General features: G+C 43.9%; 1 protein-coding gene and 1 long non-coding RNA gene across 3 annotated transcripts in view; both read right to left on the bottom strand.

The window, feature by feature from the left end:
• ZFAND6 (zinc finger AN1-type containing 6) overlaps nt 1–1,231 on the bottom strand; it is an 82,430-nt gene extending 81,199 nt beyond the window's left edge. For both annotated transcript variants that reach the window (XM_030930034.1, XM_030930033.1), the window contains exon 1: nt 989–1,231. The gene's annotated coding sequence lies outside the window, so the exon portion shown is untranslated. The remainder of the gene's footprint in view (nt 1–988) is intronic.
• A 1,808-nt stretch (nt 1,232–3,039) lies between these two features.
• Nucleotides 3,040–27,259, bottom strand: LOC115897727. The gene is made up of 4 exons (XR_004057511.1): nt 27,096–27,259; nt 21,008–21,071; nt 5,522–5,616; nt 3,040–3,336 (listed from the first exon to the last, which is right to left on the bottom strand). It is a non-coding gene; the product is annotated as an uncharacterized LOC115897727 (long non-coding RNA).
• Between the last annotated feature and the right edge of the window lie 226 nt (nt 27,260–27,485).

Here is a 27,485-nt window from a genome sequence, read left to right as displayed (position 1 = left end):
CAGGCGAGCACCACCACGCCCAGCTAATTTTTGCGTTTTTAGCAGAGACGGGGTTTCACCATGTTGGCCAGAATGGTCTCGATCTCCTGACCTCGTTATTAGCCCGCGTCGGCCTCCCAAAGTGCTGGGATTACAGGCGTTGAGTTACCGTGCGTGGCCAATTCTGCCCAGTTTTTATGGCCCAACAACCTAATATAAATTACCTTTAGGTAACCCCAAGGCCCTAACTTCCTCACAACTGGTCACAACTTCCGAGTTGTGAAGGTAAATCATAGCGTCCCAACTGTGTGGGTTAGCACATGACTTCGAAACCAAGTTTAAAAGATTTCAAACACAATATTCTTTTGTACTTCTTTAGGTGGCTAAAACTTGAAAACAACTATTTCAAAAGGGCAGACGAAAAATTTAGAATCCTAAGCAAGCTAAACCCAAGCACGGAAAAAAGAGACCGATTCCCTTCCCGGTGCCAGTCAGGAGTTGGAAACACCGGGCTGCCTCAGGCTGGTTTCCGAAAACACGGCAGGTGGAAAAACATCCCGAACAAGACCTGAGACTGTGGGGGGGGAAGGGGGAGTTGACGCGCCCCAGGGTGCCCAGGGCCCTTCCGACCCCTCACCCGCCAACCGCTCAGAACCCGCTCCGGGCGGCGCGCGGCGCGGCCTCCGCGGCCCTGAAGAACTCAGGCTCCCGACCCCAGCGCGACCACCCTGACACGAAGTGGCCCCGGGCTGCTGGCGCCCGCGCGCGTCTGAGGTGAACCCGCCGATCCCCGGCCCCCGCCCCCGGAGCCCGGAGTCCTGGCCCTCTAGCCCGCGGCCCCCGCGGGTCCACCACCTGCTGCGCCGGCCAGCCGCCCTCCGCTTCCGGCTCCCGGGAGCCGGGAGGGGCCGGGGGCGGGCCTCGCCTGGCTGCAGCCGGGTGGGGGAAGGGAGCGGGCGGGGGAGGGGCAGGGCCGACCAGGCCGGGCCCCGCGGGCCGCGCTATTCACCTGGCGGCGGCTCTCTCCGCCTGACGCGCTGCCCGCCGCCGCCGGTAGCCGCTGGTGAATGGGGACAGGTAAGGCCGCCGAACCCCTGCTAGCTCTGGCTCCGCCACCGCCGGTCCCTCCGTCTGCTGTTTATTAAACTTTTCTGTTTGGTTGTTCGGCCTATGACGCGACCGCGGAGGAGAGCCACTGGATTGGCCGGCTCCCGGGGCTGACGCGGTGGGCCCCGCCCGCATCCTAATTATTACCGGCGCGGGCGGGGCCGCAGGCCGGAGGAGGCGGGGAGAGGCGGGGTCAAGGCTCGGAGCGCACGGCAATTGGCCGGAGGCGAGAGAAGAGGCGGGGCGGAGCGAAAGGAGATGCTCCTCCGCCCTCTGCGCCTCCACCGTCGCTTGCTCAGCTGCCGTCTCTGGGCTGCAGTTTCCCTACCTCCAGTAGCTACGGGAAAGCGATTAAGAGGTGCTACGGAGACTTTAAGGGCTTGATAGGTTCAGGTACCTTTGCTACCTCGCAGGGAATGGCGTGTCCCTGTCCCGGATTGAGGCACCAGAGAGTTGCCGTCCACCTGCCACTTGTGCAGGAAGGAATTCTGAGCTTCTGTCTTCACATGCACGCCGGCGCCTCAGTCTGCAAGCGCGAAGTCCGAGCTCAGGGCGCATACTGGAAAGCAGTACTCTGCCCTGTCCTGAACTGGGACTTGGAAATAGAAGCAAGACGAGAAACGTGCATGCACACGTGTGCGATACATACATGCACGGGCACAAGCACCCTCAGTTCCAGCCTTTTCCAAAAGCATGGGGTCAGTTCCCACCTGCGTGGTGCATGCTGCGCTGCGCTGGAACTAGGGATGTTGGGCAGAATGGCTCCCCCTGAAGTTTTTCAGCCTTCGTTCGGGCTCACGAGCATCACAAGCAGGAAGTATGTGACACTTTAGTTCGAGGTCGTTCAATCCTATCGTGAATGAGGGGTTCCGTTGGGGCTTTCAGGTAGGCGGGCCCAGTCCTGAGGATCCTCTTTATTTTAAATGTTGGTATTTTGTTATTCATGGATTTTTTTGCATTAATTTTAATTTTAAAAAATAAAAATGTTATTCATCTTGATCACTTAGTTTTTTGGTGCTCCCTTAAATGTTGTGCCTGAAGCGAGTACCTGTTGCATTTAGCAACACAGAAGTCACCTTCAGTGGAGGACAAAAGCCTGATTGGAATGGTAATAAAACCTACTTATTAGGCTATTTGTGGGGGTTAACTAAGATAATATATGTGAAAGAGCTTCTTGAACTAGCAAGGTTATGCGCCAAGTCTTATGGATTTTGTCTTAAATGTATTTTTCTTCAGATTCTTGTCCAGTTTATCATTGTATGAACTCCAGCACCTAACCCAGTTGGATTTTCATATACAGTTATTATGAATTGCACAAATTGGGTTTACATGACCTTTACTGCTTTCCTTTGTTCCAGATTCATTCTGGGAGATTGAGAGATTATAGCATTGCATTGTGACTTGGAATGCAGACAGACCACTGTCACTTACTAGCTTTGTGGTCTTAAGAAAATCGTGTGAAATGGGAACAAAAACCTACCACAAAGGATTGTTATGAAGGTTAAAAGATACTGCATTTCTATTCACCCAGTAAATGCTGTATGCCAACTCTCTGCCAGCCTGTGCTGTAGGTGCTGGAGACAGCATTAGGTAAGACAGATGAAGGCCCTCCTCTCATTGACTTACACAGGGGAAGAGGGAGCAGAAACAATAAACAGTATATGTATGCAACCTACCAGGCAGTGTATGTAAACAACATATTCACAGCACCTGGAATTTAACAAATGCGCAATAAATGATTGTTTATTTGCATCATTATTTCCAGCCCCATCTTCTTTCCTGTGTTCCAGAGCAAGACATTTACTGTGTGCTTATCACAGCCACTCAATATGTCCAAGGCTCATTTTCCCCCCAAACACATTCTTCCTCCTATAGTCCCAATTTTGGCTAATGGTGACACCATGTTTCCAGTTATTAAAGCTAGAAACTCAAGCTTTATTGAGATTTAACACACATATCATTACAACTCACCCATTTTTAAAGAATACAATTTGCTGGGCACAGTGACACATGCCAGTGGTCCCAGCTACTCAGGAGGGTTAGGTGGGGGAATTGATCAAGTCCAGGAATTCTGGGCAGTAATGCACTGTACCCACGGGTGTCCACAAGGATGGGGGGGACCGTCAAGTTGCCTAAGAAAGAGGACTCTGCCCAAGTCCAAAACAGAGTAGGTCAAAACTCCTGTGCTGATTAGTAATGGGATCATGGCCATTGCACTCCAGCCTGGGAAACATAGCAAGACTCTGTCTCCTATTAAAGAAAAAACAAAAAGAAAAATAAAATAAATTACACAATTCAGTGGTTTTTAGTATATTCACAGTGGTGCAGTTATCACCACAAATCAGTTTCAGAACATTTTGTCACCCTAAAAAGAAACCTTGACAGGGTGCAGTGGCTCATGCCTGTAATACCAACATTTTGGGAGGCCAAGGCAGGTGGATTACTTGAGGTCAGGTGTTAGAGACCAGCCTGGTCAATACAGTAAAACCCTGTCTCTACTAAAAATACAAAAATTAGCCAGCCTTGGTGGTGCACACTTGTAGTCCCGGCTGCTTGGGAGATTGAGGCAGGAGAATCACTTGAACCCGGCAGGCAGAGGTGGCAGTGAGCCAAGATCACGCCACTGCACTCCAGCCTGGGTGACAGAGCAAGACTCCATCTCAAAAAAAAAAAAAAAGAAAGAAAGAAAAAAAGAAAAAACAAAGAAACAACCTTGTACCTTTTAGCAGTCACATTCCCCTTTCCCCCAATTCATGTCCCACCTCCACCCCTGGGTAACCATTAAGCTACTGTGTGTCCCTTTAGTTTTGCAAAGTGATCCTTTGGCCTCAGCCTCCTGAGTAGCTGGGTCTACAGGCGCAAACTACCATGCCTGGCCAGTTTTGCCTATTTTGGACATTTCATAAATACGTAGTCATATAATATGTGGTCTTTTGAGACTGGCTACTTTCACTTAGCATAAGGTTTTCAAAGTTCATCATGTTGTAGTATGTATCAGCACTTTATTTCCTTTTATTGCTGAGTAATATTTCACTGTATTGATATTTAATATAGCACATTTATTCATTAATTTATAGACATTTTCCACTTTTTGCCCATTATATGACTAGTGCTCCTATTAATATTTTTATCCAAGTTCTTATAGGGACTTTTTTTTTTTAATAGATGAGGTCTCACTCTGTCACCCTGGTGAGGGTGTGGTAGCATGAACATAGCTTACTGACACTTCAACTACTGGACTCAAACAATCCTCCCACCTCAGCCTCCCAAGTAGCTGGGACTACAGGTATGCACCACCATGCCCAGTTAATTTTTTTTTTATTTTTTGTAGAGATGGGGTTTCACTATGTTGCCCAGACTGGTCTCAAACTCTTGGGCTTAAGCAGTCCTCCCAGCTTGGCCTCTCGAAGTGCTGAGATTACAGGTGTACTGTGCCCAGCTTGTTTTTATTTGTCTTGGGTATCTACCTAGGAGCAGGTAGACACTGCGTCATATGGTAACTCTGTTTAACCATTTGTGGAACTGCCAGACTGTTTTCCATAGAGGCTATTACCATTTTACGTAACCACCAGCAATGAGTGAGGGTTTCAATTTCTCCACATCTTTGCCAACACTTGTCATAATCAGTCTTCTTGATTATAACCACCCTAGTGAGTATGAAGTGGTGTATCACTGTGGTTTTGCTTGGCATTTCCCTGATGGCTAATGATGTTGAGCATCTTTTCATGTGTTTATTGGCCATTCGGGTATCTTCTTTGAAAACATGTATATTCAGATCTTTGCCCATTTTTTAATTGGGTTGTTTGTCTTTTTATTGTCGGTCATAAGAGTTCTTACATATTCTGGATACAAGTCCCTTTTCAGATATATAATTTGCAAATATTTTCTCCCATTTTGCACATTGTCTTTTCACTTGCTTGATGATATCACTTGAAGTATAAAAGTTCTTTACTTTTTGCTCATTTTTTTTCTTTTTTTCTTTTTCTTTTTCTTTTTTCTTTTTCTTTTTTTTTTTTTTTTGTGTGTGATGGAGTCTCACTCTGTCGCCAGGCTGGAGTGCAGTGGTGTAATCCCGGCTCACTGCAGCCTCCACCTACTGGGTTCAAGTGATTCTCCTGCCTCAGCCTTCCAAGTGGCTGGGACTACAGGCGTGCACCACCACACTCAGCTAATTTTTGTATTTTTAGTACAGACGGGGCTTCACCATGTTGGCCAGGCTGGTCTCGATCTCTTGACCTCATGATCCACTCGTCTCAGCCTCCCAGAGTGCTGGGATTACAGGCGTGAGCCACAGCGCCTGGCCTCGTTTTTTATCTTAAGCCCTCCTCTCCCCAGTATCCAATTCATCATGAATTTCACTGATTCTGCCTTAGAAATATCTTTGAAATGCACCCCCACCACCACTGCCCTGTACAACCCTCTTGTTATTTCTCACCTGAATTTAAGTAATAGCCTCCAATTCTATTCTCTTTTCTGCATCCCCCCACATCCTACCCGATTTATCTTCCAACTGCTTCCAGAAGGATCTTCCTGAAACACAAAATGAGCAGGTCAGACCTCTGTTGGTTCCTGGTCTGTACTGTAGCAGTTCTCACATTCCTCTGATAAGAATACCTTGAGCATTTAAAAAATTCACATTGCAGGTCATAATCTGGACACGATAGATAAGAATCTCTAGGGGAGGAGTCTGGAAATCTACTTTTAATAACCCCCCAGGTGATTCTTATTCTCAGAATGGTTTAGCCTATCGTTCTAAAGGAGGGGTGCGATTTTGTCCCCCAGAGGACATTTGGCAATGTCTGGAGATATTTTTGGTTGTCACAACTGGATGGAGCTGTCACTGTTATCTAGTGGCAGCAGGAATGCTGCTAAGCATCCTGTAATGCACAGGGCAGCCCCCCTCAACAAAGAATTACCAGCCTCGACTGGGCACGGTGGCTCACGCCTGTAATCCCAGCACTTTGGGAGGCTGAGGCGGGCGAATCATGAGGTCAGGAGATTGAGACCATCCTGGCTAACACTGTAAAACCCTGTCTCTACTAAAAATACAGGCGTGGTGGCGGGCACCTGTAGTCCCAGCTACTCGGGAGGCTGAGGCAGGAGAATGGCATGAACACAGGAGGCGGAGCTTGCAGTGAGCCGAGATCGCAGCACTGCACTCCAGCCTGGGCGAGAGAGTGAGACTCTGTCTCAAAACAAACAAAAAAAAGAATTATCAGCCTAAAATGTCAATCATTTCATGTTGAGAAACCCTGATCCAGAAGATAAAATACAAACTTATGCATTTGAGGCCAGGCAGTTAGTCCCCAATTCTATCAAGCATCTGTTGCTCCGTAAGAAACGCCCCAAACCTAATGGCTTAAAACAGCAATTTATTATTTTTCTTGATTCTGTGGGTGGACTGGGCAATCCTTCCGGTACTGTTGCCTGGACTCTCTTATGGAGAAGCTGTAGGTGACACATGAGCTGAGATAGCTGTTTAGCTGGGTCCTCTCTTTCCTCATAGTCTTTCAGAGCACAGTACTTTCAGGAATACAATAGCATGAGCCTGGTCTTCCTTGGAAGTTGTATGATAACACTTCTGCTGTATTTTATGAAAGAATGATACAAAACTGACCTAGATTCAAGGGGTAGGGAGATAAATTCTATCTTTTGAAACACGTTTCAAAGAATTGATGGTCATTTAATTCACTTTACCAATTTACCTTTTCAAAACTATCTCCAAGGGCACACCCACTTCTAACATAACCCCAGGGAAGGATAGGGCCAAAACAGAATTTGAGGCTCTGGTTAATGGGGAAGGAGCTACTTTTAGGAAAACTTCTCATGAACTTGACTTCTGTTAATAGTGTTTCCTCTAATAACTTTCCATCAGAGTCTAAATCAAAGTTCTCAAACTTTGGGTTTCACGGCCCATCCTTAATGTTTGGCTCAGCACAAGACAGCTTGATTGTGTCCCCTATTTTCCTCTACATTTTTTTTTTTTTGAGATGGAGTCTTGCTCTGTTGCCCAGGCTGGAGTGCAGTGGTGCAATCTCGGCTCAATGCAACCTCCGCCTCCAGGGTTCAAGCGATTCTTCTGCCTCAGCCTCCCAAGTAGCTGAGACTACAGGCATGCACCACCACGCCCGGCTAATTTTTTGTATTTTTAGTAGTGACAGAGTTTCACCGTGTTAGCCAGGATGGTGTCAATCTCCTGACCTCATGATATGCCCACCTCAGCCTCCCAAAGTGCTGAGATTACAGGCATGAGCCACCCCACCAGTCCTCTACATTTTATCTGTTATAATATCACACATCATGTAGTCTCTAGAAAACTCCACTGTATACTCATGACAATAACAGTGAAAAAGAGAAATAATGATCTAACATTACAATGAAAATAATTTTAACCTTGCAGACCCTCTAAAAAGATCTCAAGGGCCTCCAGGGGTTCATGAATCTCACTTTGAGGACTGCTGGTCTAAACTATCATCATGTTGACACAGTCTCTTAAAATTGTTGGAAGGGTACTATACTTGTGGAAGGCCTTCAGGCAAGCAGCTCCCTCAATTCATGGACATGTTTCTGCCCACCTCCTTCTATTCATTCCATTCAGGACGCTGGGCCTTTTTATGACCTCACCTTTGTATGGGTATTCTCTCTTATCTCTATCAAACTCCCACTCATCCCTCAAATTCCAGTATAAATGCCTGCTCATTGGTCAAGGCTGTCTTGATTCCTCTGGGTATAATTAGGACGCCCCTCTTCTGTGTTTCACACACTTTATTCTTCCTTCTGCAATAGTACTTCCCTTGTTACACTGAAATTTGTCAGTATAGCCTGGGCACCATAGAAAGATACCCTCTTTACTAAAAGTTAAAAATAAATTAGCCAGGTGTGGCAGCACGTGCCTTACTCAGGAAGCTGAGGTAGGAAGATCACTTGACCTCAGGAGTTTAGGTTACAGTGAACTATGATTGTGCCTCTATACTCCAGCCTGGGCAATAGAGCAAGACTCTGAGAAAGAAAGAAGAAACAAAGAAAGAGAGAGAGAGAGGAGAGAGGAAAGAAAGGAAGAAAGGAAGAAAAGGAAGGAAGGAAGGAAGGAAGGGAGGGAGGGAGGGAGGGAGGGAGGGAGGGAGGAAGGGAAGGAATTTGTTTGCCTCTTCCCTAGTTAGACCAGAAACTTGTTTTTCTGAAGTGTGATTTAAAAAAAAAAAAAAGTTGGTATATGATAAGCATGTAAATTGCTCCGTTTCCAAGTCTCTAGCCAATTGTTCTTTTGTTTTGTTTTGTTTTGAAACAGAGCCTCTCTCTGTCACCCAGGCTTGAGTGCAGTGGTGCAGTTTCAGCTCACCACAGCATCGGCCTCTGTGTTCAGGCAATTCTCGTGCCTTAGTCTCCCAAGTAGCTGGGACTACAGGCACGTGCTACCGTTCCCAGCAAATTTTCATATTTTTAGTAGAGACGGAGTTTCGCCACTTTGGCCAGGCTAGTCTTGATCCCTTTACCTCACGATCCACCCATCTTGGCCTCCCAAAGTCCTGGGATTACAGGCCACTGCACCCAGCCATTTCTAATCAATTGTTCTAACAAATATATCAACTCTCCTCTTCCCCATGGTTTTGTGTGAGGCCTTCTTTACCATATGTCAACTTTTTATACATAATAGATTCTAGATCTGAGCTTTTCCACTATTCTTGCTATTTTTGCTTCAACAGCATGTTTTTATTCAAGACCCATGACATTTTAATCTCATTGCTATATAATATGCTTTAGTATCTACTAGAGCTTGTCTTTTTACTGTTCATTGCTCTTCTTCTGAATTTTATTTGAAAATCTGATCTGTTTATGCCTCTAGGTTAACTAGAATAATTTCGTCAGTTGTTTAAGAAATATCCTGCCAAGATTTTAATTGGAATTGCATTTGCCAGAAACAATTTGGGGGAGCAGGGAGAAATATTTTCATCTTCACAGTATCTGGATGGCCCATTAAGAAATCTGCTGTCGGGCCAGGCGCGGTGGCTAACACCTGTAATCCTGGCTAACGCCTGTAATCCCAGCACTTCAGAGGCCCAGGCAGGTGGATCACGAGGTCAGGAGATCGAGACTATCCTGGCTAACACGGTGAAACCCCGTCTCTACTAAAAATACAAAAAAAAAACACTAGCCAGGCATGGTGGCGGGCACCTATAGTCCAGCTACTCGGGAGGCTGAGGCAGGAGAATGGCATGAACCCGGGAGGCAGAGGTTGCAGTGAGCCGAGATCGTGCCACTGCACTCCAGCCTGGGCAACAGAGCTAGACTCCATCCCAAAAAAGCAAAAAAAGAAAGAAATCTGCTGTCTTTTTTCCCCATTTATTCAGCTTTACAAAAAACACTTCTCATATTTTTGTTTCCTTAACAGTGAAATATTAAAGAGAAATGCTTATGAGCATTATATTTTTTGTTAATAATTCACTTATGATTTATTGAAACTGTGGATGAAATTTTTTTATATTTTCAAGCTAGTCATTGATAATATATTACAATGCTATTTAATTCTATATATCTATTGTATACCTTAATTCTATATATCTATTGTAAACTGGTCTTTAGAAAAAAAATGTGTATATATACATTTATATATATATTTTTGAGACAGTCTTGCTTTGTCTCCCAGGCTGGAGTGCAGTGACACAATCATAGCTCACTGCAGCCTCAATCTCCTGGGCTCAAGCAGTCCTCCCACCTCAGCCTCCCAGGTAGCTGGAAGTACAGGTGCACAACACCATGCCTAGCTAATTTGAAAATTTTTTGTAGAGACGGGCTACCACTGTGTTGCCCAGGCTGGTCTTGAACTCCTGGGATCAAGCAAATCCTCTTGCCTCAAACTCCTAAAGTGCTGGAATTACAGATGTATATCACCACACTCTGTCCTTAAAAAATTTTTAAATAATTTTTCAGTTGATTGCTTTGTTTTTGTGGTTTTGTGTGTTTGTTTGTTTGTTTTTTGAGATGCAGTCTTTCTCTAGTCACCCAGGCTGGAGTGCAGTGGCAGGATCTCTGCTCACTGCAACCTCCACCCCACTGGTTCAAGCAATTCCCCTGCCTCAACCTCCCGAGTAGCTGGGATTACAGGCGCACCCCACCATGTCTGGCTAATTATTTTGTATTTTTAGTAGAGACAGGGTTTCACCATGGTGGTCAGACTGGTCTCAAACTCCTGACCTCAGGCCATCCGCCCACCTCGGCCTCCCAGAATGCTAGGATTACAGGCACCCAGCCTGCTTTGTTTTTTGTTGTTATAACTAAAATAGTATTTTCTGTCTTCCTTTAAAATATTTATTTTTTATTTATGTTTCATGTCTTACTGATGTAGCCCGTTTTAAAGCAAAATTAAATAATATTGATATTATTGATATGACAATATTGATTGATATGATATTATATCATGTTGATATGATAATATTGATATGACATTCCATTGTAGACTAGTTTCTGGCAAATGCTGATTTAGTTGGAATAAATATCTTTTTAAAAAATTGTGTTCTGGGCTGGGCGTAGTGGCTCACACCTGTAATCCCAGCACCTTGGGAGGCCAAGGTGGGTGGATCACGAGGTCAAGAGATCTAGACCATCCCAGCCAACATGGTGAAACCTCATCTCTACTAAAAATGCAAAAATTAGCTGGGCATGGTGGCGTATACCTATAGTCCCGCTACTCAGGAGGCTGAGGCAGGAGAATTGCTTGAACCTGGGAGGCGGAGGTTGCAGTGAGCGAAATCGCAGGCACTGCACTCCAGCCTGGGCAACAGAGTGAGACTCTGTCTCAAAAAGAAAAAAAAAAATGTGTTCTGGCCGGGCGTGATGGCTCACACCTGTAATCCCAGCACTTTGGGAGGCTCAGGTGGGCGGAATGCCTGAGCTTAGGAGTTCGCGACCAGCCTGGGCAATATGGTGAAACCTCGTCTCTACTAAAATACAAAAAAAATTAGCCAGGTGTGGTGGTATGTACCTGTAGTCCCAGCTACTTGAGAGGCTGAAGCAGGAGAATTGCTTTAAACCAGGAGGCGGAGGTTGCAGTGAGACAAGACCGTGCCACTGCACTCAGCCTGGGCAATAGAGCAAGACTCTGTCTCAATAATAATAATAATAATAATAATAATAATAATAATAATAATAATGTGTTCTAAGGATGGCTACTATATAAACAGAACAATAAGTGTTGGCAAAGATGTGGAGAAATTGGAACTCTTGTGTGTTGATGGTGGGAGTGTAAAATAGTACAGCCACAAAAAATTAGAATTCCTGTATGATTCAGCAATTGTACTTCTGGGCATATAACCAAAAGAATTGAAAGCAGGGTCTCAAAGAGATATTTATACATGGATATTCAAACAGCATTATTCACATAGCCAAAAGGTAGAAGTATCTTGTGTCCATTGACAGATGAATGGATAAACAAAATGTGGTGTATATATATGAGATGGAATATTATTCCACCTTAAAAAGGAAGGAAATTCTGACACATACGACAACACTGATGAACCTGGAGGACATTATGCTAAGTGAAATAAACCAGTCTCAAAAAGACATATACTGTATGACTTTTTAGATCGGGGTACTTAGAGTTATCAAATTCTTAGAGATAGAAAGTAGAATGATGGTTGCCAAGGGCTGAGGGGAGGGAGGAATGGAAAGTCATTGTTTAATGTGTACAGAGTTTCAGTTTTGCAAGATGAAAAGAATTGTGGAGATAGATGATGGTGGTGATGGCTGCACTAGAAAGTGAATGTTCTTAATGCCACCAAACTGTACACTTAAAAATGGTTAAGATGGTAAATTTTAGGCTCTGTATATTTTATTGCAATTTTTTGAAAAGTGATGCTAAAGAGGTACCATCTATTTTTATAATTAATTTTTGTTAGAAATGACTATTGAATTGTATTGACTGATTTTCCCCTTCCAAAAAAGTTGATCTTTTTTTTTTTTTTTTTTTGAGATGGAGTCTCATTCTGTCACCCAGGCTGGAGTGCAGTGGCACGATCTCGGCTCACCGCAACCTCTGCTTCCCAGGTTCCCAGGTTCAAGCAATTCTTCTGCCTCAGCCACCCGAGTAGCTGGGACTACAGGCGTGTGCCACCATGCCCGGCTAGTTTTTGTATTTTTAGTAGAGACGAGGTTTCACTATGTTGGCCAGACTGGTCTCAAACTTCTGACCTTGTGATCCACCCGCCTCCATCTCCCAAAGTGCTGGGATTACAGGTGTGGGCCACCATGCCCAGCCAAAGATGATCATTTTTACATTTGATCTATAGTTTTAAAGTAGTATATTAATAGGCTTACTTATTGAATTTTTCTTATATTATTGATATGCGTAGCACTATAGTGAGTTTTTCTTTCATTATTTGTTTAATTACATCTGCTAATGTTTTAGTTTCGATTTTTCATCTATATCTACCTGATATAGCCCATTTCGTCAGTAGTATCAAATGAGCTTACATTAAATGATTCTAAACTCCCATTTTACCTTCCCTTACCCTCTTTTATCTTCCCTTTTATGATAATTCCAGGAAATTTACTCAGGCCAAAGGATACTTATGCTCAAAGAGAGAAAACCAGAATGCCAACTAAGTCAGCATGGGAGTCTATGCTGTTTGTTTGGTTGTTAGTTCTGTTGCTTCATCCGCTGGTGTCCCCGGCAGTCTTACTCATGTGTCTTGTTTAGCAGTAGCTCCTCTGGGCAAGAGAGGGAGGGACTGAGAAGATCTGCTCCTGAAAGGATTAGTATTCAAACACTCTCCCTCCACCAGCAGCAAGAGGGCAAGATGGACTCAAAGGCTCACTTGGACTAAATCCTTCTCCCCTGTTCTCCAGGTCCCAAGTTCCCCCTACTTCAAGATGATTGGATGCAGGCATACCCATTGCTTTGCCCCATGGGCCCATAGACAGTTCCAGAAATGAGCATGTTTATGACTTCCAGTCTTCCCCCATGATGCTTACAGTCTCCATACTGCATATTTTCATGTGTGAGATTGCTTTCCAATATTATTCTTGAAAACTTTCTCAGTCTCTGCCTGACTTACTGGTCCAGTCAGGTTTTTTACTCTATGTTTTATCAATTTTGATAATATATATTTTTATAGAAAATTGCCTATTTCATTGATATTTTTCAAATTATTATTATTACTATTATTATTTTGAGATGGACTCTCGCTCTGTCACCCAGGCTGGAGTACAATGGTACAATCTCAGCTCACTGTAACCTCCGCCTCCCGGGTTCAAGCGATTCTCCTACCTCAGCCTCCTGAATAGCTGGGATTGCAGGCATGCACCACCACACCCAGCTAATTTTTGTATTTTTAGTAGAGACAGGATTTCACCATGTTGGTCAGGCTGGTCTTGAACTCCTGACCTTGTGATCCTCCCACCTTAGCCTCCCAAAGTGCTGGGATTACAGGCGTGAGCCACTGCACCTGGCCTCAAATTTATTTGTTAATGTATACTTGTGCTGTCAGCACTCTGGGCCAAATGTGAGTTTCTTCTGAGCGCAAGGATAAAATAATCTACTGAGAATTAAACTGCAAACCCAACTCAAAAGGATCATAGTAGAGATGTTGGAAGATTGTAATTGTTGTTTTTAGTGTGTGGGCCTCTTTGAGGGTCTCATGAAGCCTGTAGATTCTCTCGTCAGAAAATTGCAAAAACTAGATTTTAAAGCTTTCCATCTAGTTGAGAAACTTCCTGTATCTCCCAGAACCTGTCTGCAGACCATGGATCCATGTCCCTGAGCTCTGTAACTAAAATGATGGAGCCACTCCCAGGATTGCCATTGTTCATTTGACTTTTGAATGCACTGACCTATCTGAAACAAGCCAGTGTCAATCATAAAGAGGGGAAGGTTGGTCCTCGTAGAAGCAGAATCAAAGGAGAGTCAGAGATGCAGTGATCAGCAGTGTTCATCTCAGCACGGTCCAGGGGATAGGCAGTTTCAGTGGCTGAATTTCACATATGCTTGTCTAGCTGACAAGGTGATCCTTATTGTAAAATGAACGTTTTTATCTAGTTTACATTCTTCACAAGGATATCTTGTTATTAAATGCTCAATTTATCTAACAGACTTCCTTTGTTGTGAGTTAATATGATTGGGCTGTTTTCCAGCCTCAGTTATGTTTCTCATTTTTAATTTATAAATTGGTACTTGGATTTATACACCAGTCTTATGAACTTGGCTATTGTGAGTCTGCCTGTGAGAAATGGCTCTGAGACAAAAATCAGCATTCTGAGATGCAAAACCGAGCACTTGATAAATCAACCAAATGAGGATAGGGAATGCTGCCCCATAATGCCTCTCAGGGAACATCCCACTGGGTTCATTCAGGCAGGACATCTAACAGGATTATTGTGATGACCAGGCTAGCTATCCTCAACACATAGAACTATCCTACACCTAATCATATAGCCTTTTCTTCATTCTAATTGTAATTATTCCTGCTTCTTGACTAGGATTCAAAGGATTATCTGTTTACATTATCTTTTTTTTTTTTTTTTTTTTTTCCCGAGACGGAGTCTTGCTCTGTTGCCCAGGCTGGAGTGCAGTGGCGCGATCTCAGCTCACTGCAAGCTCCGCCTCCAGGGTTTACGCCACTCTCCTGCCTCAGCCTCCCGAGTAGCTGGGACTACAGGCGCCAGCCACCTCGCCCGGCTAGCTTTTTTTGTATTTTTTAGTAGAGACGGGGTTTCACAGTGTTAGCCAGGATGGTCTCGATCTCCTGACCTCGTGATCCGCCCGTCTCGGCCTCCCAAAGTGCTGGGATTACAGGCTTGAGCCACCGCACCCGGCCGATTACATTATCTTTTTAAAAACATTTCGGGCTGGGCGCGGTGGCTCACACCTGTAATCCTAGCACTTTGGGAGGCCTGAGGTGGGTGGATCACGAGGTCAGGAGATAAGATCATCCACGCCTGTAATCCCAGCACTTTGGGAGGCCAAGGTGGGTGGATCACGAGGTCAGGAGATCAAGACCATCCTGGCTAACATGGTGAAACCCCGTCTCTACTAAAAATGCAAAAAATTAGCCAGGCGTGGTGGCAGATGCCTGTAATCCCAGCTACTCGGGAGGCTGAGGCAGGAGAATGGTGTGAACCTGGGAGGTGGAGCTTGCTGTGAGCCGAGATTGTGCCACTGCACTCCAGCCTGGACGACAGAGCCAGACTCTGTCTCAAAAACAAAAAAAAATTCGTCTTTTTTTTGTTTTTAAGACAGGATCTCACTCTGTCACCCAGGCTGGAGTGCAGAAATGCAATCATGACTTATTGCAGCCTCGACCTCCCTGGCTCAAGTGATCGTCCCACCTCAGCTTCCTAAGCAGCTGAGACCACAGGCTCACACTACCTTGCCCAGGTAACTTTTATATATATATATATATATATTTTTTTTTTTTTTTTCTTTTTTTGAGACAGAGTCTTGCTCTGTCGCCCAGGCTGGAGTGCAGTGGCACAATCTCAGCTCATTGCAACCTCCACCTGCCAGGGCAAGCCATTCTCCTGCCTCAGCCTCCTGAGTACTTGGGACTACAGGTGTGCACCACCACACCCAGCTAATTTTTTGTATTTTTATTAGAGATGGGTTTTCACCATGCTAGCCAGGCTGGTCTCAAACTCCTGACCTGGTGATACACATGCCTTGGCCTCCCAAAGTTCTGTGATTACAGGCATGAGCCATAGCACCCTGCCTATTTTTATTGTTATTTATAGAGACTAGGTCTCCCTATGTTGCCCTGGCTGGTCGCAAACTCTTGGGCTCAAGTAATCCTCCCATCTCAGCCTCCCAAAATGCTGGGATTACAGGTGTGAACCACCACATCCAGCCACCATCTTGTATTTACGTATCAGTTCTACTCTTTCTTATGGCTTCTAATTGATTTAAATACTACTTTAGGCCAGGCGCGGTGGCTCACGCCTGTAATCCCAGCACTTTGGGAGGCCGAAGTGGGCGGATCACAAGGTCAGAAGAGACCACCCTGGCTAACACGGTGAAACCCCGTCTCTACTAAAAATACAAAAAAATTAGCCGGGCGTGGTGGCAGGTGCCTGTAGTCCCAGCTACTCAGGAGGCTGAGGCAGGAGAATGGCGTGAACCCAGGAGGCGGAGCTTGCAGTGAGCCGGGATCCCGCCACTGCACGACAACCTGGGCGACAGAGCGAGACTCCGTCTCAAAAAAATAAAAATAAAAATAAATAAATAAATAATAAAAAAATACTACTTTATGTTAATTACTTTACTCTTAATAGTTTCATCAGGACATTTCCCTCCCCTGTTGTCCTAAATTCACAGAGTGACTATCTTGTTTCTTATTATAGCTGTCTTATACAGCAGCTTTTATGATAAAGAATTAACCTCTGAGATATGCTTCTTCTGTATGAAGGTCCCTCCCTATTTGATTTTCATATTGGTTTTGTTTCTTCTACACTAGGTTCCTCTTTCTGTGTTTTCAGAATTTTAGCCTGGCTTTTTCTAGAGCTAGATTCTCTTAAATATCTAACGTTTGAATATCATTTTACACCTTATGAATATATTCACATATACTAGGTGATTTTTCTAACAGCCTTCTGAAGTTGACCCCTTAGGTATTATTATCCCTTGAAACTTGACAACTTAAAATACAATGAAGCTAGTTGTCTTGTCACAAAACCAGAACACATACCTACAAACAGCAAGATCACTCTCAAAGTCACAACAGAACCCACCCAGGCTTTTTGTCTTCTACTTAAGTTCTTGTTCCCAGAGTCTCACATAGAAATCTATATTTCTAGAGTCTAGATTAGAGTCAAGTGTATTTGGCTTTCCAAGATGAGAGGACAGGCATCTTCAAGTTTCCTGACCTTGTAGCACCAACTGCATCTTTTTGTTGGTTGCAGCTTTCAGGGTCTATTTACCTTTTGCTAATAATGAAAGGTTTAATCATTTCCTAACATCTCTGTATGTTGGTTATTTTTTTAAAAGGTAATAAATTTATTGAATGTGTCAGGCACCATTTTAAGCATATTATATCTAATAAATAAGTTAATCATAGTGACCTTGTAAAATGGGTGCTATTTTTATTTTCTCATTAGCATATAATACACATATTTTGGGGGTATATGTGATATTTTGATATCTGTAAATAATGTGTAATGATCAAATCAGGGTAATTGTGATATCCATTGCCTCAAACATTTATGTTTTCTTTGTGTTGGGAACATTCCAAACCTTCTCTCGTAATTATTTTGAAATACGCAATAAATTATTGTTAACTATAATTTTCCTGCTGCCAAATGCAAGAACTTATTCTTTTATCTAACCGTATTTTTATACCCCCATATGTTGGTCCTTTAAGTTTTTCTACTCCCCACTGCTAAATTTGACTGGCTTAAAATATAAAAAAGTTTTTCCGAAGTCGTGGAGAAATTCAAACATCAAGAAAATCTATGATATTAAGTGACATGTGAAAAGAGCTTGGTTAAAAATACTGCAAATAATTGTCACTTTGCTGTGTAAACCATTTTCCTGAATAAAGATGTTCATTGTTACCAAATCGAAACGTAGTCTAGAGAATAACAATCTCATAATTTTTATCATCACAACACACAGTGTCCATCAGAGTACTATACATAAGGTAAAACCCTTCTCTTGATTAAAATTTTTAAAAAGTGTGCTTTAAAACCATGTCCAAAATGGGACTTAGCCAAATAACATCCACATATTCCATGATATAGCTTAATTTTCTTATTCTATTTTAATTTGAACACACTACCAAAGAAATAGGTTCATAGACTAATAAAAGCTAACACTAATTGGTTATTCTACAATAGGCCCTATGCTAAGCATTTTAGTTGTATTATTTAATGAAACTATCTCAGTACCCACATAAATATAGTTAACTGGTTTTTGGCAAAGATGCAAAGGCAATTTCAATATAGAAAGGATAATTTTAAAATAAATGGTGCTGGAACAATTGGGCATTGATATGGAAAAAAAATTAACCTAAACACAGACTTTAAACCTTTTGCAAAAATTTCCTCAAATGGATTGTAGATCTAAGTGTGAAACAAAACTATAAAACTTCTAAAAGGGAACATAAGAGAAAATCCATTCGGACATAACACCAAAAGCACAGTCTATGTGCTGGACTTTATGTAATTGCACTTTATTAAAATGAACATTTGCTGTGTGAAAGACAGTGTTAACAGAATAAGACAAGCCACAGACTGGGAGAAAATATTGAGAAACACATCTGAGAAACGCAAAAAACATTCTTAAAAACTCAACAATAAGAAAACAAACAACTGGGCCGGGCGCAGTGGCTCATGCCTATAATCCCAGCACTTTGGTAGGCCAAGGCGGAGGGATCACGAGGTCAGGAGATCAAGACCATCCTGGCTAACATGGTGAAACCCTGTCTCTGCTAAAAATACAAAAAAGTAGCTGGGCATGGTGGCGGGCGCCTGTAATACCAGCTACTCAGGAGACTGAGGTAGAAGAATCGCTTGAACCCGAGAGGCAGAAGTTGCAGAGAGCTGAGATCGTGCCATTGCACTCCAGCCTGGGTGCAACACTCTCATCTAAAACAAAAAACAAAAAAACAAAAAAACGCTGGGCACGGTGGCTCACGCCTGTAAACCTGTAATCCCAGCACTTTGGGAGACTGAGGCAGGCGGATCACAAAGTCAAGAGATGGAGACCATCCTGGCCAACAAGGTGAAACCCCATCTCTACTAAAAATACAAAAATTAGCTGGGCATGGTGGTGCGCACCTGTAATCCCAGCTACTCAGGAGGCTGAGGCAGGAGAATCACTTGAACCCAGGAGATGGGTGTCGCAGTGAGCTGAGATCACGCCACTACACTCCAACCTGGTGACAGAGCAAGACTCCATCTCCAAAAAAAAAAAAAAAAGAAAGAAAGAAAAAGAAAAGAAACAACTGAATTTTAAAATGAGCGAAATAGGGCCAGCACAGTGGCTCACACCTGTAATCCCAGCACTTTGGGAGGCCAAGGCAGGCGGATCATGAGGTCAGGAGATTGAGACCATCCTGGCTAACACAGTGAAACCCTATCTCTACTAAAAATACAAAAAATTAGCCGGGTGAGGTGGCGGGTGCCTGTAGTTCCAGCTACTGGGGAGGCTGAGGCAGGAGAATGGCATGAACCTAGAAGGAGGAGCTTGCAGTGAGCCAAGATCGCCCCACTGCATTCCAGCCTGGGTGACAGAGCAAGACTGTGTCTCAAAAAAATAGATAAATAAATCATAAAAAAATACTACTTTATGTTAATTACTTTCCTCCTAATAGTTCCATCAGTACATTTCCCTCCCCTGTTCTCCTAAAATCGCAAAGTGAATATCTTCAGAGTTTGAGGCAAGAGGATTTGCTTAATCCCAGGAGTTCGAGACCAGCCTGGGTAACACAGTGGTAGCCCGTCTCTACAAAAAATTGTAAAATTAGCTAGGCATGGTGTTGTGCAACTGTAGTCTCAGCTACCTGGGAGGCTGAGGTGGGAAGGTTGCTTGAGCCCAGGAGATTGAGCAATCACACCTGTTGGTATTTACCCAACTGATTTGAAAATGTATATCCATCCAAAAAGGTGCACACAAATGTTCATGGCAGCTTTATTCATAATTGCCAAAAACTGGAAGCAACTAAGGTGTTCTTTGATAGGTGAATGGATACATACAATGTGATATATCTGTACAATGGAATAGTATCCAACAATAAAAAGAAATGAGCTATCAAAGTGTGAAAAGATGGATTAATTTTAAATGTATATTGCTAAATTTAAAAATTAGCCAAGTATAGTGGCACAAACCTGTGGTCCTAGCTACTTGGGAGCTGAAGAAGAAGGATCACTTGAACCCGGGAGGTCAAGGCTGCAGTGAGCCATGTTCATGCCATTGCACTCCAGCCTGGGCAACATAGCAAGACCATATGCAAATACGCATATGGAAAAAAATGTGCAACATCATTTGTCATTAGGGAAATGCAAATTAAAACAAGATATATCATTATGTACCTATTAGAATTGCTAAAATCCAAAAACCTGAAACACAAATTTCTGGCAAAAATGTGGAGCAAGAGGAATTCTCATTCATGGCTGATGGGAAATGCAAAATTATACAGCCCCTTGGAAGGGAGTTTGGCAGTTTTTTTACAAAGATCAACATAGAGTTAGCAGGACCCTGTCTCAAAAATAAATAAATATAACTAATGGGTACTAGGCTTAGTAGCTGGGTGACGAAATAATGCGTACAGCAAACCCCTGCGACATGAGTTTACCCATATAACAATCCTTCATATGTATCCCTGAACCTAAAATAAAAATTACAATAAATTAAAATTCTCAGTAACCCCATAAACACCCCTGCAAACCCATTTTCTCTCCAATGAACTTGCATCAGTGACCTGCCTTGTCTAGGCCTTAGGCCAGTAGACCCCACAAGTGGCCACTATTAAGGTGTACCTGGTTCAGTGAGCAAAATGGTTGGATCCCCAGCTGTTGCTGGGAATCCACCACATGTGCAGAAGACAGGGTGATGGATGTCTTCTGTTTGTCCCTCTAGATATACTTTTTCTTTCTTTTTGTTTTTTCGAGTTAGAGCCTCGCTTTGTCTCCCAGGCTAGAGTTCAGTGGCACATTCTCAGCTCACTGTGACCTCTGCCTCCTAGGTTTAAGCAGTTCTTGTGCCCCAGCCTCCTGAGTAGCTGGGTGGCACCTGCCACCATGCCCGGCTAATTTTTGTATTTTTAGTGGAGATGGTGTTTCATCATGTTGTCTTGACTGGTCTCAAACTCCTGACCTCAAGTGATCCACCCTCCTCAACCTCCCAAAGTGCTGAGATTACAGGCGTGAGCCACCACAACCAGCCTAGATATATTTTATCATGCCCTCCCCAACTCTGTACCCTGAGAGGCTGACCCACCTGGACTTCCTCAGTGAGTATCCTTATCCTTTAGCCTCCAGTTGTGTCTGGTCCATGGGAAGCACTGGCAGGAGATGGGAGAGAGGGAGGAGTGTCAGGATAGGGTGTTTATTCTCAGTTCTAGCGCTGCTGGTCATATAAAATTGGTGACACTTCTACCAAAGCCACTCTCCTGTCAATGGCCTTTTCCACCCAGCCACTCTTTCCAGTTTCTAGTAACAGCTCCCTCTCCTTGTCCCTATCAGTCCAAAGCTTAGCCCTCATGCCACACTATATGTGTAGAGCTTATAGGTAGCACCTTGCAAACCCACTGTGGCATGGGTGCCAGAAAGGTATGTGCTTGCCCCAGTGTGGGAAATCAGTGTTTGTTGAATGAATGAATCAGTCAACGAATCACATGTTAAAGAAGTTGCAAGACACCCTTGTGACAATACAACTGAGTGGTTAGAGGACTAAGTAGTCAGTGCTGGGCTCAAACTGTGGCATCTTCAACTTACCCAGGTGAGTGATCTATGTTGTTCTAGTTCTCTAAGCCTTAGTCTCTTATCTTTAAAGTGGAGATCAAAGTATCTTCTTTGCTAAGTTAATTAAATGAAAAATAGTCTGTGCAAAGTGCTTAGCATAATGTCTGGCACAAAAAAAAAAAAATGCTTAGTAAACAATAATTATAAGTGTTACCTAATTAGTTATCTAATCCAGTCATGGCTAAAATTAGATGGTCTTTTGCAATAGATAAATGAGTAAGGACACAAATAGATAATTAGCAAGCAACCAAAAGTAATTGGCAAGCAAAGATGTAAACATGTTCAACCTAGCTAGTAAGCAAAGAAATGCAAAGGAAACAACAATGAGATACCACATCTTGCCTCCAAAGCTAGAAAATTGTTTTAACTATACTTAAAGCCAGAAAGGTCATGATGAAACAAGGAGTGTCAATCATTCAGTTTGGAGCACAAAAATACCAGAAGGCAATAGTTTTTAAAATTTAAGTGCACCTACCTCTGACCTATTAATTGTGCTTCTAGTAGTCTATACTACAGAAATAATCAAAGAAGTGAGTACAACGAAATTCCTAACACCATTGTTTGTAATAACAATAGACAGGTAGGTAGACGGAGGGAGGGAGGGAGGAAGGGAGGGAGGGTGGGAAGCTAAATATCCATCAGAAAGAGAACACGTAGCTAAATTATGATACAGCCATTTTATGCATTGCTATGTAGCTGTTAAAAACAAGTCCACCTCCAGGGATGCTGCCTACTGCTGTCTGGGTTGTTCACTGCACAAGGGAGCCACTGCCGAGGGAACTTCATTGACATCTTAGACATATACCGAGATGTGCAGCTTGCTTGTCCTCATATAATTTAGTACTGTCACACATAGCCATGCAAACACTTGGCAGAGCATGCACTCACTCTCACTGGCACACACATGCATACGTAGTTAAAACCAGTCCCACATGTATTCTAAGAGCCCACTGAAGTCTCTTATTCACCTGCTGCTCCAATCCCTGCCTCCTGCCCAACTCCAAATCTGACATAGATTCCTCACATGGAGGTGGACTGTGCCCTCTTTGGAGGCTCGAGCACACTGGCATTCAGGGAGTTCAGAGTATAAGTGGGTGTGAGTGTGGTGCACAGCCAGGTCATGCCAGAGCCAGGCCACACTCTGGAAAGCACCCTTGGCAGAGCTAATCAGATTGTGCTAACTTAAAAAATATTTATTTGATAAAGGAGTGCCTTTTTCCAAACTCAGTAAAGGCATTGAATAGGCTGGTGAAGGCACTGTAGATGTCTACGTGTATGTAAAAAGCAGGTTGCAGAACAATAGGTAAACAGTGTGATTCCAGTAAGTAAATATGTTCATACATGTAAATGCATAAAGAGAGACTGTTACGGTGGCTATTGCTATATGGGTGGGGAAAAGAGGAAGGCAAACTGCTCTTTTTTCTTTCTTATAGTTTGAATTTGTTTGTTTGTTTGAGAGAGGGTCTGGCTCTATCCCTGGGTGGTAGTACGGTGGTGGGATCTCAGCTCACTGCAATCTCTGCCTCCCAGGCTCAAGCGATTCTCCCACTTCAGCCTTCTGAATAGCTGGGAGTATAGGTGTGCGCTACCACACCCTGCTAGTTTTTTTTGTATTTTTAGTAGAGATGGAGTTTCACTATGTTGCCTAGACTGGTCTCAAACTCCTGGGCTCAGGTGATCGAGGCACTTAAGCCTCCTAAAGTGCTGGGATTACAGGTGTGAGCCACTGTGACTGGCCTCTTCCTTACAGTTTGAATTTTTTAAAATGTGAATGTATCCACATACTACTTGTATAATTTAAAAAATAAGTTAAAATCAGGAATAACAAAGAAGTGCCAAAGGTGAGGTTTAACAACTGTAGCCATTCAGTAAAATATTTCAGTTTATAAAAAGTCTGGAAGTTATCTTTGAAAGTTAAGTGAATAAAGCAGGAGAGAACATTCTATGAATATGCCAGTAATATTTTAAGTGAAAAGGGAAGTCACAGAACAGTACTATGTTAAGATCCTACCTGTGTTAAAAATGTAGACACATGTATACCTACAAATGAAATAAATGCCTGTAAAGATAGATACCAAGGCCAGGCGCGGTGGCTCACACCTGTAATTCCAGCACTTTGGGAGGCTGAGGCGGGCAGATCACGAGGTCAGGAGATCGAGACCATCCTGGCTAACACAGTGAAACCCCTGTCTCTACTAAAAATGCAAACAATTAGCCGGGCGTGGCAGCAGGCGACTGTAGTCCCAGCTACTTGGGAGGCTGAGGCAGGAGAATGGCGTGAACCCAGGAGGTGGAGCTTCCAGTGAACCAAGATCACGCCACTGCACTCCAGCCTGGGCGACAGAGCGAGACTCCGTCTCAAAAAAAAAAAAAAGATAGATACTAAATTGAAAATAGGGGTTATTATCGGCCGGGCATGGTGGCTCACTCCTGTAATCCCAGCACTTTGGGAGGCCAAGGCGGGCGGATCACAAGGTCAGGAGATCGAGACCATCCTGGCTAACACGGTGAAACCCCGTCTCTACTAAAAATACAAAAATTAGCTGGGCGTGGTGGCGGGATCCTGTAGTCCCAGCTACTGGGGAGGCTGAGACAGGAGAATGGCGTAAACCTGGGAGGCAGAGCTTGCAGTGAGCCGAGTTAGCACCACTGCACTCCAGCCTGGGCAACAGAGCCAGACTCCATCTCAACAACAACAAAAAAAGAAAATAGGGGTTATTATCTCTAAGGGATGGGTTTGAGTGGTAAGAGAAAGCTTATTTATGAGTGTTTGAATTTTTTATAATGAAGATATATTTTTTATAATAAAAATAAATTATATATAAACAGATATAAAGTATGTTTATATAAGCACATGTATGTGTGTATATATAAAAATATGTGTATGTAAAAATATCTATAAATATCTCCTATATATGTAAATATATATACATATTTAAATATATACACATACACATGTGTAAATGTAAACACATATATATGCCTAGGAAAATAGATGTTTATATTTATATATACACATGCATATAAATTTATATATGTGTATATATATTTACATATTTACATATATGGCATTATAGGTGATGATTACTATTGGCTTTTGTATTCATGTGTTTTTCATATTTTCACCAATTTTATAATCTGGCAACTTTGCTCTTTCTTAGCCCCAAACTCAGCCTTCACATCTGGTGATGAAATTCAGCTTCTCTGCTTCATAGGCCCTGGTAACCAGCCTGCATTCCCCACAGTTGCTCTAGGAAACTCTCCTGGGGAGTCTGGAAGTGGAGAGTGCATTTGGAAAGCCCCTAGGTGGTTCTGATAGGTAGCTCCTATACATGACTCCACTTTGTGGGTTCCAGAAACTACCAGTCTATCCCCTGATCCATAAGGCCTAATGAGTAAGATCTCTACTGCTAGTGAAGGCAGATCACTGCACTGTCTCTGGGGTTTCCGTGTATCCCACCCATAACTTGGTAAGTAGTCCTTTTGTAAATAAATTTTCCTCACGTTATCCTAACTTGAGTGCACCTGTCGGGATCCTGACTGATACGATGGATCAATGATGGGAAACATCACATCTTTAGGGGGAGATCTCATCTCAACCCACAGTGGTACCGACAGGGTAAGCTTACCAGAATCCAAGAGTGCAACATTGGAATATGACATGTACAACAAGGGGCTCATTTTACTACAAGAGATGTAGGGAAAATGTCCACAATCTAACCACAAAGCACACCCCCCAAAAGGGAGTGAGCGACCCATGAAGGCAGATTGAATCAAAAGCATAATTCCCATTTATTGACAGAATACAGCAAATCTGCTTTCCTGCTCAGGTGGGAGGCTAGGCTCAGTGACCCAGACAGTTCCCTCCAGCTCTGAGGTTGTGAGTCTACAAATAGCCCCGTGCTCCTCCTACACCCTCCTCACAGCTCTCCAGGGACTCAGGTGGTAGCTGATGGTAAATGTGTTGATGGGGAAAAATAAAAGATTGGAACTTCCCTTAATACCTTGTTTTCCCCCTCATCACCTGACTCATGGTGACTGACCTTGAGGGTGCAGATAGGTGGAGTAGGTATAGAACCCAAAAGCGTTGCCAGCTCAGAAGTTCAGAAAAGTCAGCATGCAGATTGCTCAGGAGGACGTATGTAAAACATAGGGTCCCCATCTAGGCAGCTGCCAGACCTGAGGCTGTGGGCGGCGGAGCAGCCAACATGCTGGAGATCTGCCCAGGAAACTGCAGCACATGGGAAGTCTGGCAAGCACAAGGCAAGGCCACTTCAGGGTGAAAGGGGACAGGCGGTAGTCAGATATTGGCCAAAGGGGCCTGGGCAGCCTTAAAAGAGTCCCCATGGAGTGGGAAAGTGAGAGATGACTGGGTTTCAGGCAGCATGCATTTTCTGGGCTGGTCCCTGGGTTCTTGGTGTCCCGTGAGTTGCAACAGAGGAGAATTTAGGAGGCGGGTAGAGGGAAGTACATGGCAGGAGTCAGAGGCTTTAAGCCCCACTGAACAGAGACAGACTAAGACCACTCTTAACTCATTAATTACTGAACCCCTGCTCCATGGAGTACCATGCTAAGCTGCTAAGGATAGAGTGATGAAGAAGAGCAGCAGGGTCTCCACCCTCCTCACTAGCTCAAGGTCACCTGTCCTGCCTCCATCAGGACTAAGCAGCTGACGTGTGGCTGAGTCAGCAGGCAGGAAGTGTGAGTGGCCTGCATCTTAGGAGCTGGGGCTGGCAGGGTGCCAGATTGGAGAGGCAGGTGCTGAGGCTATGATTCCACACAACAGTGAACGCCTCTCCCTCTATTATCCCCAATCCAGACCAGCTGTCCTGGTGTGTGTGCAGACCCATAAGTTCAGCAAAGCACACAGACTTTAGTGTGACCAACTGTCCCAGTTTGCCCAGGGCTGGTTTGGTTTTAGCATTGTCCCAGGAAACCCCTCTAGTGCAGGACTGAGGTCCTTGGGCAGGTAAGAGTGAGGAGTGGCTGCATGCCAAGTGAGTAATTGCTGGTGCTGTGGCAAAGCCCCCAAGCTTGGTCCTGGCAAGTTTGAACGCTGTTGGGCTGGTGTTTGTGCCTAGCTGCCCTGAATGACCACACAGCTGGGTGTTTGGGAAATAATTAGTGGCATTCCTGACCCAAATACCTCCAATCTGGTTCATTGGTCACTCATATATGAGGAAATGAATTCAGAAAAAAACACAATCATGTATTATTTTGGTGTGAGTGTCTGCTTCCCAGTGTCGCCCTGGTGTTTCGTTCTCTTATCACTCTAGATTGTAGATTTTTTATTATTTTGCTGACTTTCCCACCAGGTTCTTTCATAGAATCCTGAGTCTGGTGACTTAGTGTATCGCACATAATAGGAACTCCAGAAGTGTTTCATGAATAAATGCATAAAGATTCAATCTGTCTGTTGCAGAAACTAGGAGCCAAAAGGGCAGAATGAATGGTGAAACTGATCATTTTGAAAGGCCGTAAGTCAAAGTGAGAGGACCAGAATAGACACTGTAGGAAGTCTAGTTTCAAGCAAGCAAACAGGAAGCATTCAGACAACAACTCACAATCGTCCATGGGGCCTTGTGTTGTTAGATTTCCTGGCGGAGGTTCTGTTTGTTTTGGGGCCTCTCTTCCAGCTGCTCTGGCTGCCAGGCCCAGTGTCCTCTCTCTTTTGCTGGCTGTTCATTCCTCCAACGCACATTTACTCAGGCACTGAGTCAGGCACTGGACTGGGCATTGGCAAGGTGCAGAGGCTAGAAACAGGATGTCCCCGTAGGGGGTGCAGTACACACACACACACACGCACACACACACAGCCAAGATGCAGTAGAAAAAGCAGTTAAGGCCGGGCGCGGTGGCTCACGCCTGTAATCCCAACACTTTGGGAGGCCGAGGAGGGCAGATCACGAGGTCAGGAGATCGAGACCATCCTGGCTAACACGGTGAAACCCTGT

Source organism: Rhinopithecus roxellana, chromosome 5, assembly GCF_007565055.1.
Source record: "Rhinopithecus roxellana isolate Shanxi Qingling chromosome 5, ASM756505v1, whole genome shotgun sequence".
NCBI lineage: Eukaryota > Metazoa > Chordata > Mammalia > Primates > Cercopithecidae > Rhinopithecus > Rhinopithecus roxellana.
This window is presented reverse-complemented; position numbering and strand designations above follow the sequence as displayed.